Raw genomic sequence first — 18,808 nt, forward strand, 5'->3', positions numbered from 1 at the left:
CATCTATGTAATGATATTAAGAATTACTGATTGCATATGTAGAATGGAATGATTTCTAAATGTTGGGCTAATTTCTTTTTTTTCTTTAATTAATAAAAAAAAGAGGAAAACTTAGAAATGATATATAAAATTCAAAGGACAAAATGGTAGAAGAAACTACTGTTCTAACAGTAATAATACTAAATGTTAATGGATTAAACATCCCAATCAAAAGACACAGACTGGGAGAATGGATTAAAAACAGGACCCATCTATATCCTGTAATCAGGAGATGCATTTTTGACTCAAAGGCAAACATAGGTTGAAAGTGAAAGGTTGGGAAAAGATATTTCATGCAAACAACGAACTAGTTTTTAATCTTGCTTTGTTTTCATATAACAGTATATAGTGTATACTTTTCAAATCATCAAACTGCATGTTTAAATGTGAAATTCTGTAAAAGCCCATACTTCCTTTAAATCCAAATCCAGAACTCTTTCCACTGTAACATACAGTCAGCTAATCACCTTTGCATCATCACCTTGGGATTGATCTTTCCTCATTTGCAGGCCCCTAACAAGAGTATTAACATATGACCTCCCCAAACACTGTTTCAAAGCCTGGCTAATAATTCAACACTCCCTTTATCAAATTTTCATAACTCTTAGTCATCTATCACTACCATATGTACCCAAAAGAACATAAGCATTTCTGCTGCTAAAAAAATTATGGAAAACTACCAGATTATTAAAGGCAGTTGGGTGGGAGGCACTATGGGTACATGAAAGAGAGACAGAAAGTGTGTGTATCGTCTTTTTTTAATCATCACATAGTTGCATTTTCATCATGATCACTTCTTAGAACATTTGCATGAATTCAGAAAAAGAAATAAAAAAGACAGTAGAAAAATAAAACGAAAACAGAAAAAAATTATACATACAATACCCCTTACCCCTTCCTTTCACTGATCACTAGCGTTTCAAACTAAATTTATTTTAACATTTGTTCCCCCTATTATTGATTTGTATTCCATATGTTCTATTCGTCTGTTCACAAGGTAGATAAAAGGAGCATCAGACACAAGGTTTTCACAATCACACAGTCACATTGTGAAAGCTATATCATTATACAATCATCATCAAGAAACGTGGCTACTGGAACACAGCTCTACATTTTCAGGCAGCTCCCTCCAGCCTCTCCATTACATCTTGAATAACAAGGTGATATCTACTTAATGCATAAGAATAAACTCCAGGATAACCTCTCCACTCTGTTTGGAATCTTTTAGCCATTGACACTTTGTCTCATTTCACTCTTCCCCCTTTTGGTTGAGAAGGTTTTCACAATCCCTTGATGCCGGGTCTCAGTTCATTCTAGAGTTTTTCTCAATCCTTTGAGGCTGAGTCTCAGCTCATTCCATGATTTCTGTCCCACGTTGCCAGGAAGGTCCACATCCTTGGGCGTCATGTCCCACGTACACAAGGGGAGAGTGGTGAGTTTGCTTGTTGTGTTGGCTGGAGACAGAGGCCACATCTGAGCAACAAGAGAGGTTCTTTTGGGGTGACTCTTAGGCCTAATTTTAAGTAGGCTTGAACTATCCTTTGTGGGGATAAGTTTCATGTGAACAAACCCCAAGACTGGGGTCTCAGCCTATAGCTTTGATTGTCCACACTGCTTGTGAGAATATCAAGAATTCAACTTGGGGAGGTAGAATCTTCCCCCATTCTCACCATTCCCTGAAGGGGACTTTGCAAATACTTTTCTATTCACTGTTTAAATCACTCTGGGATTCACTGGGGCATCACTCTGGACAAACCAACAAACTCTCATGTCCTACCCAAGGTTCCATGTACTTATGTTGTTCAAGCAAGCTATCTATATAAGTTATATTAGGAGATGCACTAGTCAAAATATAAATTTTCTACCAAATAAATATTTTTTGCTTTAGTCTCACACATAAATTGAAATTTTAAAATATTAATTACCATCTATTTTCAGCACCCTGCAGTAATGACATTCTTTTGTTTTTCCTCATGCAAAAACATTTTTTAAATTTGTACATTTAGTTACTATCATTATAGATTCTAGGCATTTCTATTATACATCTCAATCTTTATTGTCTATCTTTCTTTCTGATTTTATTTATGCCCCCAGACCTCCTCTCTCTAATATTCTCATGTTCAGCTTCATTCAGTGTTTTAACATAATTGTATTGCAGTTAGGTAGTATTGTGTTGTCCATTTCTGAGTTTTTATATTCAGTCCTCTTGCACAATCTATCCCTTCAGCTCCAAGTACCTAATATCTTACCCTATTTCTATCTCCTGATGGTCTCTGATACCAATGATATATTCCAAGTTTATTCACTAATGTCAGTTCGTATCAGTGAGACCATACCATATTTGTCCTTTTGTTTTTGGCTAATCTCACTCAGCATAATGTCCTTAAGGTACATCCATGTTGTTACATATTTCATAACTTTATTCTGTCTTACAGCTGCATAATATTCCATCATATGTACATGCCACAGTTTGTTTATCCACCCGCCTGTTGATGGACATTTTGGCTTTTTCCATCTCTTGGTAATTGCAAATAATGCTGCTATAAACATCAGTGTGCAAATGTCCGTTATGTCCTTGCCCTCATGTCCTTTGGGTAGAGACAGCATATAGATGGGTCCTGTTTTTTAATCCCTTCTGTCAGTCTATGTCTTTTGATTGGGGAGTTTAATCCATTAACATTTAGTGTTATTACTGTACGGGTAGTACTTTCGTCTACCATTTTGCCTTTTGGATTCTATATGTCATATCTAATTTTCCTTCTTTTTACCTTCACTCATAGTCTTCCTTTCTACACTCTTCTCCACATCTCTCTCTTCTCTGTCTTTTCATATCTGTCTCTAGTGCTCCCTTTAGTATTTCTTGCAGAGCTGGTCTCTTGGTCTCAAATTCTCTCAGTGATTTTTTGTCTGAAAATGTTTTAATTTCTCCCTCATTTTTGAAGGATAATTTTGTTGGATATAGAATTCTTGGTTCACAGTTTTTCTCTTTTAGTAATTTAAATATATCATCCCACTGTCTTGTTACCTCTATGGTTTCTGCTGAGAAATCTATGCATAGTCTTATCTGGCTTCCCTTGTATGTGATGGATTGCTTTTCTCTTGCTGCTTCCAAGATTCTCTCTTTCTCTTTGACCTCTGACATTCTGATTAGTAAATGTCTTGGAATATGTCTATTTGGATCTATTATCTTTGGTATATGCTGCACTTCTTGGATCTGTAATTTTAAGTCTTTCACAAGAGTTGGGAAATTTTCAGTGATAATTTCTTCCATCAGTTTTTCTCCTCCTTTTCCCTTTTCGTCTCCTTCTGGGACACCAACAAGACAATATGTGACAATATGTCACATTGTCATTCAATTCCCTGAGTCCCTGCTCATATTTTTCCATTTTTTCCCTATATTTACTTTTTCTTGTTAGATTTCAGGTGTTCTGACCTCCAGTTCACTAATCCTATGTTCTTCCTCTCGAAATCTACAATTGTAGGTCCACTGTTTTTTTCATCGCTTCTACTGTGCCTTTCATTCCCAGAAATTCTGTGGTTTGTTTTTTCAAACTTTCAATTTCTTCTTTTTGTTCATTCCTTGGCTTCTTTATATCCTCCCTCAATTCATTGATTTGGTTTCTGATGAGGTTTTCCATATCTGTTCATATATTCTGAATTAATTGTTTCAGCTCCTGTATCTCATTTGAATTGTTGGTTTGTTCCTTTGAGCCATATCTTCAATTTTCCTCATGTGATTTGTTATTTTTTGCTGGTGTCTAGGCATTTAATTACCTTAATTAGTTTATTCTGGAGATTGCTTTCACTTTTTCTACCTAGGGTTTTGTTGCTGGATGAATTTGTTTTTTAGCTGTTCTTTGACATTCAGTTTAGCTTTATCTGGACCTCTAGCTTAAGTTTTGTTTAACAGAGGATAATTGTTCAGTTCTTGTTTCTTGCCCTGCTTGTATGGTACCTTCCCCCTCCCCCCACCCTGAGGAGGGTTACTTAGGTAACTGGCCTCCTGTCAGGAGGAATGAGTCACCTGCATCAGTTTTCCCTGAGGGTGAGACCCAGCAGGTTGAAAGACTTTCCTTTGAAGTCTCTAGGCTCTGTTTTTCTTATCCTGCCCTGTATGTGGTGCTTGTCTGCCTGCAGGTCCCACTAGCATAAGATGATGTGGTACCTTTAACTTTGGCAGACTCTCCCTGCTGGGGGCATGGTGAAGAGTTTGTAGGCTGGTTTTAATGGCTTCAAATTACCAAGCCCTGGTGTCTGAATTCCTTGAAGGAGGGATTCCACCTGAGTTGGGCTTCACCCCTCCCCTGAGGAAGGCACAGGCTCCAGACAAGCCCTCAAAGGAGCTTGTTTCTGCGTATGCCTGGGGCAGTAGCAGCCTGAGAAGTCCTACTGCTGTATCCAAAGGCAGTTAAGCCTTTGTAGAAACACAGCCATGAACACCTCTGTTTCCTTTTTTTTTTTTTTTTTTTCCTTTTTCCGTCAGCCTTGCCCCCTTTGCACCAGGGCAAAAATGAGCAACCTCCACTTTGACTAGGTTCACCAGAGCTGGAGACCTATTTTTAGTAGTCAGAATTTATTAATTAATTTCACAATTGGCATTTGGTTGGGCTCAGCCTCTGCTGCTGGTAAAGTCTCTCTCCTTTCCCCTCTGGGAAGCAGCCTGTGGGGGAGGGCCACCAGCCACTGTAGCTTGGGGAATTCACGGTTCTGGGGGTGCTCACAGCCGGTCCAGCTGGTGCTGACTCGGGTACGCTCTGTGTTTGGTCACTGACGTGGCTCCGGGAGCTGTTCTGTACTGTTTCTGGTTATTTAGTAGTTGTTCTGGAGGACTAACTAAAACATGCGCATTGCTAAGCTGCCATCTTGGCCAGTCTCCTGTATTGTCTTTTGAGCTACTACGATTCAGTAACTCATTACCCCATGCCTAGAAAACTATAATATATATCTCCAAAGCTCCTAACAGGTAGTAGTTTATTCACATGCTAGAAATCATTTAAAGTGATAAAAGTGAAACTTATTATGAAAAACACATTTGGATATAAAAATTGACTAAGACTTAATTGCTTTGTCAAAGATGCTAAAATGCAATATACCAGAAATGGAACAGCTTTTTAAAAGGGAATTTATTAAGTTACAAGTTCACAGTTCCAAGGCCATAAAAATATCCAAACTAAGGCATCCGGGAAAAGATACTTGGACTCAAGAAAGGCCAATGTCCATCACATGTGAAGGTCCCTGGCTGGCATCTGTTGGTCCTTGTTATCAGTCCCATTGTTTCCAGCTTCAGGTGACAGTGGTTACTTTTCTAAGCATCTGTGGGTCTTCACTTAGCTCCTCCAGGACACAAGTCTGGGTTCCAGCTTGCTTAGCATCTCATGGGAAGGCACATGGCATCATCTGCTGAGCTCTGCATCTCCAAACATTTGTGGACACTCCAAATGTCTGCATGTTTGGTGGCTCTCAAGCAATTGATGTCTCCCGGGGCTTCTGCATTTCCAAACATCTGTGTTCAGGTTGGTTCTGAAGCAACTGTGCTTTCTCCAAAATGTCTCCCCTTTTAAAGAATTACAGTAAACTAATCAAGACCCACCTTCAACACGTGGAGACACATCTCCATCTAATGAAAAGGCCATGCCTAGTTAGGTGTGTCACGTCCCCATGTAGTAATTTGATCAAAAGGTCACACCCACAATTGAGTGGGTCAATTTCCATGAAACAATCTAATCCAGGTTTCCACCCTACAATATTGAATCAGGATTAAAGAACATGGCCTTCCTGGGGTACATAATACTTTCAAATCAGCACAGCTGCTTTGGTCATTACCTCCTTCAATAATAAACTAAATAAACTACCAAACCTTGGTTGTTGTTTGGGAATAAGAATATAAATCTTTAGCCAGGATGCTAAACATTTAAATGAAAATTTGGAAACAAATAATTAGGGAACAGAGTAGGTATCTATTAGTTATCTATGTAATTATTACATAAATATTACAAGGAATACTGTGGATTATACAGTGGTATTATGAAACACAAAATATTCCCTAAGTGCCTGTGTCTATATAATTAACTTTTAGGAATTTGTGAGAAAAAAGTTTATGGGTATTTGAACTTTAATAAATGAAAATATTAAATCACAGTCATTAGAAAATTTGCATAGTTAAAATTTTGATAATGCAATCTCTGAAACACCATAAATCATAGTTTACTGAAGCAAAGAATAAGGCTAGTAACTTGGCTACAGGGAAAACTTTGGATCATTGGAATGATCCATAGAAGCAATTAACTTACTTGGGTAGGAACAAATTCTTCATCACTGTTTTCAAGGACAAGATGATAAATACCTGCCAGGATGTAGTTGAAGGGATATCAAGCAGAGAGGTTTTATGAACCTCTACTCGAAAGAAAGTCAAAGAAAAGCCAGAACCGTTCCCTCCCTCTTTGGAGTCCCTAACTGGGAGGTAACTCATAACCATTATTCATCATATATACTTACTGCTGATGTCTCTTGAGCCTTGATTTAGAACAAACACCCAGGATAGTCTAGAGCTAACGCAAAGCTCTAAGGGGAATGGAAGTGTATTTTTCCCATCACTGGATGCTATAGATTTGGTTTGATTTACTTCTAAAGGCTGGTAAGGCAGTAGAAACATCCCACACCCCTCATGACATGCGATAAAATAGCAATAGAGGCCTAGGAACAGCCTGGGGGGTTACTAATAAGAAAATTCTCTCAAAAATTATTATCAGTCCTATACAGCAATTATACAAACACATATACTAAATTTAAATAAATTACTATGCTCTGACTGGTGTTAGATATATGATCAGGACCATTAACTGAAAAATAATGCATAAGTGAAAGTATTACATAGTGTCATATATTTTAATTAATTGGAATTATTGCTTTTTAGACCTCCTACTATCTTTTTTTTTAATGTGAAGAGGCAGAGGTTTATTATAAACATTTGAGAACATGTAAAATAGAAAATAACCAAAACACATACAGACACTTGCTTCAAGAAGAGGTATTTATCTACTACCTAGGCGATCATATTTTTTTCTGGTTGGAATACATGAGTTGGGAAGGGGCAGACAGAGCTGTCCAGGCCCACTGCCTCCCAGGTGCTCTTCAAGACCACCTCTTCAGAGAAAGACCTTCTTGGGCAGGTCTCCATTCCTGGGGCACCTGCTGGCAACTTCCCTCTCATGCTTTCTGGCCAAAACCCTGCAGCTGTCCTCGAGCGCAGGAAGGGTTCACAGAGGGTGAGGGTGGGTAAGTTGCCTGGGGAAAGGAGAAAAACCCAACGACCACAAAAACACAGTCTGCTGTCTGTGCATCCTCTGGATGAGAAGAGTCCCTCCTCCATGACCAAACCTCTGAGAAAGATGCCCGGGTCAAAGGTCTAAGACACCTTCAAAGTGGGCCAGAGTCAGCCAGCCAGGCTGGCACCAGATTCCAAATGCCCTTTCCCCACCCATGCCCTACACCTGCCTGGTAGCTAAGGCTTCTGAGGCTAGAAGAAGGTCAGCTCCTATGGATAGGGCAGTAAGTATGTGTGTATATGTGAGAAGGGGTTAGGGGAGGGGAGACAGACTAGGCAGTTCAGCAGAGGTGCAGCTTAAACAAACTGAGGTATCTGCTTTGTGCAAAAACTTTTGATTTTCCTTTACTTTCCTAGACAGGATTAAATGTTAGCTGTGCCCTGGGCTTGTGCTGATGAGGTCTTTCACCACCATAGCTCTATAGCATCACAACGAATGGTGTTCTACCAAATATGTCAAGGCTTGCACAATTGAGAGGGGAGTCTTGTGCAAGAATCACCTTTTCTTTACAACATAGGAGCAATCAGCTCTGTCCCAGGGTCCAGGAGGAGAGACTGAGTGCTCTCAACATCTCCTCATTCACCAGGGAAGCTAGACTTCTGGTAAGGCCAGATAGGGTCAGAGCCTTCACAGCCAGCTCATATCCTGAGGGGGAAATGTGGAGTGAAGGGGAGCTGTCCTGCCCCCGTACTGGTGCACTGGTGATAGGCGTTTTGGCAGATAATGAGTCAAGGAACATCTTCAGAAATGGTGGGTTCTCAGGACCTGCCCCCATGAAAGCGGGTCTCTCCATTCCACTTCCTTCCCTGCCAGCATGATCCCTGAGTCATCTCTTCTGTCTGCCTCCTCATTGGGATCTTAAGAAAGGGACAGAGGAGCTGGGTACCAAATCACTTGGTGGGATTTGGGGATGGTCTGCTTTTATTTCTTTGGTACTACAACAATAGCAAAAATCTTAAAAAAAAAAAAAAAAAGTCATCAAAAAAATATAAAAAAGATTTCAGAGATGCAAATACTTCCTGAAGAATCAATTATCATCAATTACAAATCTGAGGTATTTTAATGAACCTGCCATTGGCAAGTTTGTGGAGGAGGAGGGGGCTGAGATGGGCCCAAGGGACAAATGGGCTATTCTTTGAAGAGCTGGCTAACAAGGGTGAGTGGAGAGCATGAGGTTTGGAAGGTTCAGAAAAGGGTCAGTGTAAAGCTGGTGCCAAGGCCTGGGCACCTACTGAGATTCTGCCTTTCTCTCAGTAGTTGTCCAGGAGGCCCTGGGACCTGCAGATTCACTTTGTGTGCTCCTCTTAAGACCATAAAAGAGGTAGGTGGGACCCCAAGGACTAGTTCAACTCTTGAATTCGAGGGACCCACATCCTAGAAACCAAATACAGCAGTCAAGGCAGGATGGGAAGGCGATCCCATACTTAGCAGAAAAGAGCAATAAAGGCATGATCTTGGCTCCTGACAGCCCTACATGGAAGGTGAAAATCAGTGGTCTGATCAGGGAACAAGACCAGTAACCCTGGAATCATGGCAGAAGGCAGGGGAAGGGAAGTACATTAAAGGGAAAGGGTGCGGGGGGCCTTGTGTCAGCTCATAGATTTTCAAAACACTGTGCCCCATGATGGAAAGTGGTTTAGGAACCCTGGAGAATGCTAACCAGCCACAGATTCCTGCCTAGTTCTCCAGGACAATCCCTGACTGGACATCACTGCCCCTTCCTGCCCTTCTAGCCCCTCCCTGCCCTCAGAGTATAGCAGGACCTTAAGGAAGCCTGGACAGACAGATAGATCCAAACCCTTACTGTGTGGCTAAATGGTGTCTGACATGGGCTCCGTGAGATTTTGTGCATTAACTCCCTTTGTTCTGATTTTGTGCATTAACTCCCTTTGTTCTCAATAGGGCATGAGACTGTGTAGGTTTGTCCAGAGTGATGCCCCAATAAATCCCAGAGGGATTTGAACAGTGAATAAAAAAGTATTTGCAAAGTCCCCTTGGGGGAATGGTGAGAAAGGGGGAAAATTCAACTTCCCAATGTGGAGAATTCCTGATATTCTCACAAGCAGTGGGGACAACCAAAGCAATAGGCTGAGCCTCCAATCTTGGGGTTTGTTCATATAAAACTTAACCCCATAAGAGATAGGTCAAGACTACTTAAAATAAGGCCTAAGAGTCACCCCCCCAAGAGAACCTCTTTTGTTGCTCAGATGTGGCCTCTTTCTCTCAGCCAACATGACAAACAAACTCACTGCCCTCTCCCTCTCTATGTGGGACATGACTCTCAGGGCTGTGGACCTTCCTGGCAACGTGGGACAGAAATCCTAGAATGAGCTAGGACCCAGCACCAAGGGATTGAGAAAACCTTCTTGACCAAAAGAGGGAAGAGAGAAATGAGGCAAAATGAAGTGTCAATGGCTGAGAGATTCCAAACAGTCAAGAAGTTATCCTGGAGGTTATTCTTTGCATTAAATAGATACCACCTTTTTAGTTAAGGTGTAACAGAGAGGCTGGAGGGAACTGCCTGAAGATGTAGAGCTGTGTTCCAGTAGCCGTGTTTCTTGAAGATGATTATATAATGATAAAGCTTTCACAATGTGACTGTGTGATTGTGAAAACCGTATGTCTGATGCTTCTTTTATCTACCTTATAGACAGATGAGTAAAACGTATGGATTAAAAATAAATAAATAATAGGGGAACAAATGTTAAAATAAATTTAGTAGATTGAAATGCTAGTGATCAATGTAAGGGAGGGTAAGGGGTGTGATGTGCATAGAATTTTTTTCAGTTGTCTTTTTATTTTTTTCTGAATTGATGCAAATGTTCTCAGAAATGATCAGGATGATGAATGTGAAACTATGTGATGATATTGTGAATTACTGATTCTATATGTAGAACAGAATGATCATATGTTAAGAATGTTTTTGTTTGTTAGTTGTTATATTTTTAAAAAATTAATAAAAAGAAATGGTGATGTGAGAGCTGCCAGTGACATGAAGGGATAATTAGTTGAGCATGGCATCATGGAAACAAGAGGAAAAAAAATGTGTCAAGAAGGAGGGCATGGTCAATGCTATCAAACACTGGTGGAGTTTAATAAAATATAAAAGTGAAGTGAGCATAAATAGGCCTTGGCAACCTTGACAATAGCAACCTCAGATAATGATGATGGAAGATTTGACAGATGTGACACACATTGTCAGTTACTCTGAAGGTTATAGTTGATAAATACAAAAGTTTACTTTCTCGGTCCTCCTTTACAACAATAGTCATTCATGTATTACAACAGCCCTTTTTATAAATGCAAGACTTGTACTAAATACAGAATATCATCACTCATGCAGAATTGTTTCCAAATCTCAAAATGAGAATAAAGGAAGTTTTAATTGCCTCTCCTTTCTCAGTTCATGGTGACGGGGTGGGAGGCATCCTCCTTCTTCAAGATCCTAAAATCCAATTACTAAATCTTATTAATTTGTTATTTAAATTCTCTTGGATTTTAACTCTTTTTACTCTTAAAATAGTTACTAGTTAGCCTCTAAGTACCTTAAACTTGAATTAATATAACACAATTTTAGCTAGTACCTAAGACTCAAGGCCCTTTCTTATTGGTCTTGTACCATAATACAGATTAATCTCTTTGAAAAGCCATTTCATCACATTCTTCACGGCTTAAAGGATTTTTCTTTTTTCTTTTCATTTTTAAACTGACTCCACTGGATCTACTGGATCCATGTAAATTCGTAAGTCTCACATTAGGGCTAGCACCACCACCTAGCTCCACGCACACCTATGCCACACACCTAGCCAGCTGCACAGACTGTATACAGCACAATTCCAGGAGCATCAGTCACTGATGCCAATATGAATCTGTTTCCTGAAGGTGACCCTGCTTGAAATCTCCTATTAACCATCTCTACTTTTACATCTTCATTTCATCTTTTTTCCAGTTCCCAATATGGCCTCTGTGTTCCAGCTAAAATGATCTCTATGTGATGTCCTGTTCCTATCACACCTTGCTCCTTTGTTTGTTCTTTTTTTTCTATCAAGTATGCCTTCCTCCACTCCTTTCCATCAATCTAGAATGATCTTAAGAGCTTTCCTGACTCACTCTCATTTCCACAAAAGAGTCCTTTCCTAACTCCTTTTCACACTGATCTTTCATTTACTTTGTACCCTTCCCTATAATCTGCATAAGCCATCTAGTCTATGAATGGTAACTTCAGGGTGCTGGCACACAGCCAAAAGTTATAAACTTCACCTTTATGGGGGTTAATGTCACTCTTTTCCATGGACAGGTTGTACTGGTAGTTTCAACAAACCACCTCAAACTAGGGGCACTAGCCACAAAAGTAATGAAAAAGCAAAATACAGGTAAGTATAAATAAAACCACCCCAGGTAAAACTTAGCACTATATTAACACCTCTATAGTTAAATCTCCAATCATTTCTTCAAAATATTCTTAATATTTTATGGACTTATATTTCCTAATTGAAATACTTATTTTGTGTTCTCAATTATATGTTCCAATCTCAAAGGTGTGTGTTGCATGTGGGTGTGTTTTAAGTGAGAACTGTAAGGGATCATAGATCTATCTTATTTTCAGAGGAGAAAAATAAAGTACAAAGACATCAACTTTCTTGCTCAAACATATATTACAAACTAAAATTGAGATTTCTTGATTCTTAGGGCAACTCATATTCTGTGTCATGTGAAGTCTTTAAGCAGAGAATAAGAGGCAGAGTTGGTTGTAGTGACAACTGTTAAAAATAGTGACTGTGGTTATAAATGAAAGAGCAACTTTTATATTGTAACAATCATATTAATATTAGTTGTGCTTAAATATTCTATTACAGAATATCTTGAAATAGGTAAGTTTGTTATTGCTAACCAACTAGAAAAAAAACAGATTTTCATTCTCAGCACTCTATTGTGAAAAAGATAAGTGATTTATAAATAGACTTTTTAAAAAGCAACTTCCCAGACTTGCATATTATTTAAATTCAATCAAATCTGTTCTAGACATTACATGATAGCCAAAATTCAAAAAACATTGTAATATCCTGAGGTGCCATCTGAAGAACTAAATTGTATGTTTTTTAAATAGTCTAGCTCTTCGAAAATTGGTTATAAATTTTAACTGTCACATATTTCAAACCTTCAATAACCAAAAATGATCACCATCATTTTCAATTTTGAAGCATTTTATCAAGTACTTCTTTAATTTAATTCTCACAGTGTATTGTAGGATAGTAGTTGTGAACATTAACTCTGAGGTTAGGTAACCATTTCTGCTACCTGCAAGACTGTCTGGCCCTAAGTTATTTAACTTGTTTTAGTTTTATCATCTATTAAATGGGGGGAATAATAGTGTCTACCTTTAGATGGTAGTTACAGGATTATTTGCTAAAATGTTAATATACTTTCTGACACAGCATTTGTTAAATTTTTAAAAAAGCTCTACTTAGGTTCTTCCCTATTTTACAGATGAGAAAATTAAATTTGTAAAATAATTTGCCCAAGGTCATACACATTATCAGTTAGTGGGAGAAGCATCTGCATGTCCACTTTTCACTACCAATAGTCCTTAAGAATTATGAATTACAGATGTTCACACTTATTTTTTATTTAAGACAAAAATGGCTCAAGAACTCTTAGCCATGTACTGTAAAGAAGTGAAAACAGGGTCTCAGGTACCTGTACACCATTATTCACTGCATTATTCACAATAGTCAAACGATAAAAACCCATGTTTAGTAAGAGATGAAGGGATAAACAAAATCTGTTATATACATATAATGAAATACTATCCAGCATAAAAAGGAATGAATTTCTGATATACCCTACAATATGGATGAACCTTGAAAACTATGCCAAGTGAAATAAGCCAGACACAAAAGGACAAATATTGTATGATTCTACCAATATGATATATGTAGATAAACAAATTCATACAGGCAGAAAATAGACTAGAGGTTATCCCGCTTAATTGTTAGAATTTTTATTTTGGGTGATGAAAAAGTCTTAGTTGTGGAAGATGGTGATGATAGCACACTTGCAAAAGTAATTCACACATTGATGATGATTATATAATGATATAGCTTTCACAATGTGACTGTGTGATTGTGAAAACCTTGTGTCTGATGCCCTTTTTATCTACCTTGTCAACACATGAGTAGAACATATGGAATAAAAATAAATAATAAGGGGAACAAATGTTAAAATAAATTTAGTTTGAAATGCTAGGGAGGGGTAAGGGGTATAGTATGTAAAATTTTTTTTTTCTGTTTTTGTTTTATTTTTCTGTTGTCTTTTCATTTCTTTTTCTGAATTGATGCAAATGTTCTGGGAAATGATCATGATGATGAATATGCAACTATGCGATGATATTGTGAATTGCTGAGTGTATGTATTGTGAATGTTTGTGTTTCGTTCTTGTAATTTTTTTTAATTAATAAAAAATTTTTAAAAAAGTAATTCACATTGCTGAATTGTGAACTTTAAAATGGCAAAATTTTTTACATGGGTGTTACTACAATTTAAAAAAAAATGACTTGAGAGGCTACCTTCCCAATTTAAGGGGTAGAGTCTTGAAAGCTCCTCAAACAGACATATCCTCAAGGATTATTAAAATAATTGGACAGCCACTCCTTTCTTTCCTCATATCTCCACTTTTCAAACTTCCTCAACTTAATTATTATGGATAAGGCCTTGATGATATAGTTCCAGAAAGAACAAGAGGATATCTCATGTAGAAACAAATACTATCATTCTTTATAATGCTTGGCAAAAACTGTATAATTACATCTGCTTATAAATAAATTGTTTCAAAGTCTGTTTTATAAACTCAAAAACACCAAGACTTAATTAAAACCATGCTTTATCATAAAAGAAAAATGAGCACCTACTGTGGGCAAAAAAGACATAAGGGATAAGTTTTCTTTTTAATTTTATGTAAAATTCCATATTTGGGAATAAAAAACTCAAAAGAATGTTCAAGAGCATGTATTTTCATTAATTAATAAATAGATTAGGAAATTAGTATTCGGTGAGGTAAAGTGACTTGCTCAGAGACACACAGCAACATAATAGTAAAAATAAAGCTTTACAGAGAAGTCCTGAAATGCAGAGGGGGCCAGCCTCTCCAGAACATCAACTAGCTCCATTCCCCTATTTCATATTTTCGACAGCCCCTTTTAACATGAAAATGTTGGAATGGGCATAGCCCAAATAACCTTAAAGAGTGGGAGAAATATCAAAGGAGATGGTGGAGTTATACAGAGAAGGTAGGGTTTAACAAACGAGTATGATTGCTGAATCTTTTGATTTATATTTAGTTTAGTCTCTAGTGTCCTGGAGCAGCTAGGAGAAAAACCTAAAATTGTGGAACTATAACGTATCAAACTCGGAAAAACATTCTACAACTAACTGTAGTGGTGTGCTTTGAAATTTACTGCTTTTTCATATATTTTTCACAAAAAAAGGAAAAAAGTTTATTATGATGAAGAATGCACAGCTATATGATGATATGGTGAACCACTGATTGTATACTTCGGATGATTACATGGTATGTGAATATATATTAATAAAATTGCATTAAAAATATAAGCCTTGGGCAGGCCACGGTGGCTCAGTGGCAGAGTTCTCGCCTGCCATGCCGGAGACCCGAGTTTGATTCCCGGTGCCTGCCCATGTTAATAAATAAATAAATAAACCTTTAAACCTAGGTCTCCCATGTATGTAAAGTGTCAGAGATTTGAGGATTTGCTTCCGAGTATCATCAGGTGTGCCTCTCTGAACCCAACCCTCCACGAGTCCAATTCCATGCAAAATTCATAACAGAGTATTTCAAGTGGGACCGAGGGCGATACAATTGAGGAGAAGCACACCGGAGTCGGCACACAAGGTAATGATAATGTTCTGCTTTTAAATCTGGGGAGCTGCTAAGTGAAAGCTCATATTTTTATTACTCTTTAACCTTTAATGTATATATACTTTCTATATGTATGATGTGCTTTATAATTTCAAAAAGTTTCGGCTTATTACACTGTCTCACATAAGATAAAAATAGTCTTTTTTAAATTTTTCAGCATACATGTGGATGAGTGGTATCTGGAAACTGCTGTACTAGAATTAGTTCACTCTTTACCAAGTCTCATTATTTATAAGACAGTACTATCTTATGAAAAAATAAGCACTGAGCTGTGATTCATAGGCCCACATTCTCCATATTAACATCTTGTGTTCTGTTTCTTTGACTATTGCCAGACTATACCACCTCTGAAACATCCCTTCCAACTTTAAGATTCTACAAATTGATACAAGTAATTAAAATGTTCTAAAACACAGAGACTACCCAAGTAATCCCACGGCCCAAAATAGTTCCTTTTGAAATTGACTAGGCAGTTCTTTGCTTTTACATTAGCACAATATTTGGTTTGGGGACAATTGTCAATCAATATGCAACAGACCCCAGCCCATACCAAAACAGTACAATAAGCACCACTTCCCCAGGATGTTGTATTTTATTATCTAGTCCCCTAGAAGTCATGAACTCTCTGTGACAGAACTTAAATCATCAATTCAATTAGCAAGTCAACCCTTCTTCCAAACTACTGATTTGCTTATTTAATATATTTACAATCTGTCCGCTTCTTGTAAGCGCCAAAAGGGCACGGATTTTGTCTGTTCTGTTGACTAATGTAGCCCCAATACCTAGGAGCTGTGACCACAACATAAAAGGCACCCAAATATTTGTGGGGATGATTTTTTAATTTCTCGTTGTGAAGAAACTATATTAACCAATACTATACTCGTCAAGAATTGTTACAGTATCTCCTAAATAACTTTCCCTTTATTATATGAAGTTAGCTGTACTTCCAATTGTGTAGACCCAGGGCCTAGGCTGCCCCTTCATACTGAGTCAAGTACTGCACATACTTGTCTATGTGACTAGGACAGAAGTTAAAAGTCAACAACCTCCTCAGGGAGGGAAAAGAACGTGCAGATGATAATGTAAACAAAGTATCTTGTAAGGTATTAGAACTCCTCTCCCCTGATCTTTGTCATGAGACCCCTATGTCATGAGACCCTGCTGAAACTCTGTTCTCATACCCCATGGGATGTCTTCACCCTAAATCCTTGTAAGCTGCACCTTGTACTCTTGCCTTTGCAGAGCGCTATTTCCATTTTTCCAGATGGCTCCCACCATAAGGAAAGTGGTGGAGAACTAGACATAATAAAACTCATGTCTGACTCTGTGTCTAGTGTGTTCTTTGGTCTTCAGGCTGTGCTGATCACAAGCCCTTGGAGAGCCGGGTTAGAACACTACTAATTAAGAACATTTTAAAGTAGAAAAGATCAATTTCCATCTAACCTTCAGCTCTTAGTAGCATCAAAAAGTTACAGTGCCTCTTGCCTCAATTTGCTGAACATAAAACCGGAGAAGGCCAGGCAGGGTCTTTACAAACTGGGAACAATGTGGGTAGCCAAGGACTTGGGCCTCCTTCTCCACTCCTTAATAAACCCCGGTAAACCCTTTTTTTTTTAAAAAAAAAAAAAAAAGCAAAATACACAACCTTTCCAAGTGTACACAAAACACTTAACCAAGAAAGACCATATTTTGGGCCATAATAAAAAGTCTTAAAAATTTTTTAAAGATTTAAATCATTTAAAGGACATTCTCCAACCACAACAGAATTAAATTAGAAGTCAGTAAAAAAAAAGATACTTGGAATATCTCCAAATATTTGGAAGTAAATGACTGGTTTGTTTCTAATTGTCACTGGACACCCCTTTACTATGAGAGGAAGTTACTAAGGCTAAAAAAGCCAGCAATTTGGGTCCATAATTTTTTGTCCTTTGCTGAAACTCAAGGGAGGTAATTCTGCACTTAGTTACAGATTCCCAGGCATAGCAGGCCTGTACCTAGAGCCCAGGTGTTCTCAATTAATTAAGGGCAGAAAGCAAGTGCCACACCTAAACAGGGATCACCAGACACCTTGCACTTTGGGGAATTACAGAGTACACAACCGAATTAATAAAATGGCATTTTGTTTCTTATTCCATTATCAGTAACTATATATATATATATATATTTCCAGTCAACACTGAGAGGGAGAAATGGCAAGTAGTACTCTGAATCCCCAACAGTTGTAACTATTACAGTCATTGGGCTGTTTCTGGCCACAGATAACCACCTAACTTAATGTTATAATTAGAAGTGAGACACATCAAACTCAAAAGAAAAAAGAACCTTCCATTTTATGGCATGGCTATTTAATGTAGGCAAGGTGGGGGCAAGGGGAAATGGGAGAAAATTGAAACAAAAGAATGAGAATCAAAAAGAACAACAAAAATACTGATATATGCAGAATTCAATAAGCCCAATAGCATATCTCACCCTTAGTTTCCAAACTCCAAACATGCTCTTCCCCATACCATCTAGCATTATCCATGCTCAATTGTCCAAACCAACATTTTACAACTGAGTCCTGTAAATTGTCCCTTGTAAATAACTATAGCCATTTCTCTTCCTCATCCTTTGACCCCTGCCAATACTAAGGCCAGGTACTCATCATCTCTTACATATTACAACAGCTCTGTGATTGGACTCCCTACAGTTAGTGTCTTACTCCCATCCATCCACATCTCCCTCCCTCCTTAGAATTCTATCTAAAATATAAATCTGGTTTCTCTTTTTTTTTTTTTTCTCATGGGCAGGCACTGAGAATCAAACCCAGGTCTCTGGCATAGCAGGCGAGAACTCTGCCTGAGCCACCATGACCCACCTGGTTTTGTTTTAAATCAGAGATTTTGTTGGTTTAAATATCTGCAATGGTTTCTATGATCTAAATACTAATGCCCAACGCTTACTCCTTAAGAACTAGCTTAAAGGTCACTTAATGGGGGCATGAGTGAAGCCTCCCTTACTCCCTCAGGCAGACAATACTATTAAAGTTATTAACCAGTGAGTTCCTTAAAGACAAAAGCTACCTTATTAATTCATACATCCTTAGCACTTAAACAGTGACTAGGCAAAGGCAAATGCTGAAGGAATGAAAGAGGAAATGGAAAAAGTACAAAGTGCTTTAGGGAATAAATGAGAGCAATAATTTTGAAATTTCATTTTCTAGTCGCTATTATATATAAATAGATTTTGTATATTAAACTTGTTTGCTGAGACCTGCTGTTTTGGTTTGCTGGCTGCCAGAATGCAATACACCAGAATCAGAACGGTTTTTAAAATGGGGGGGGGGGGGATTTAATAAGCTGGGAGTTTACAGTTCCAAGGCTGAGAAAATGTCCCAATTAAAGCAAGTCTATAGAAATGTCCAATCTAAGGCATCCAGGGAAAGATACCTTGGTTCAAGAAGGCCAATGAAGTTTAAGGTTTCTTTCTCATCTCGCAGGGCACATGGTGAGCATGGTGTCATCTGCTAGCT

The 18,808-nt window shown here is 38.1% G+C and overlaps 1 protein-coding gene across 13 annotated transcripts in view; it reads right to left on the reverse strand.

The window, feature by feature from the left end:
- ATOSA (atos homolog A) overlaps positions 1–18,808 on the reverse strand; it is a 148,279-nt gene that overhangs the window by 51,048 nt on the left and 78,423 nt on the right. The gene's annotated exons all lie outside the window — the stretch shown is intronic.

The sequence above is a fragment of the Tamandua tetradactyla genome, chromosome 14 (genome assembly GCF_023851605.1).
Source record: "Tamandua tetradactyla isolate mTamTet1 chromosome 14, mTamTet1.pri, whole genome shotgun sequence".
In the NCBI taxonomy this organism is placed as follows: Eukaryota; Metazoa; Chordata; class Mammalia; order Pilosa; family Myrmecophagidae; genus Tamandua; species Tamandua tetradactyla.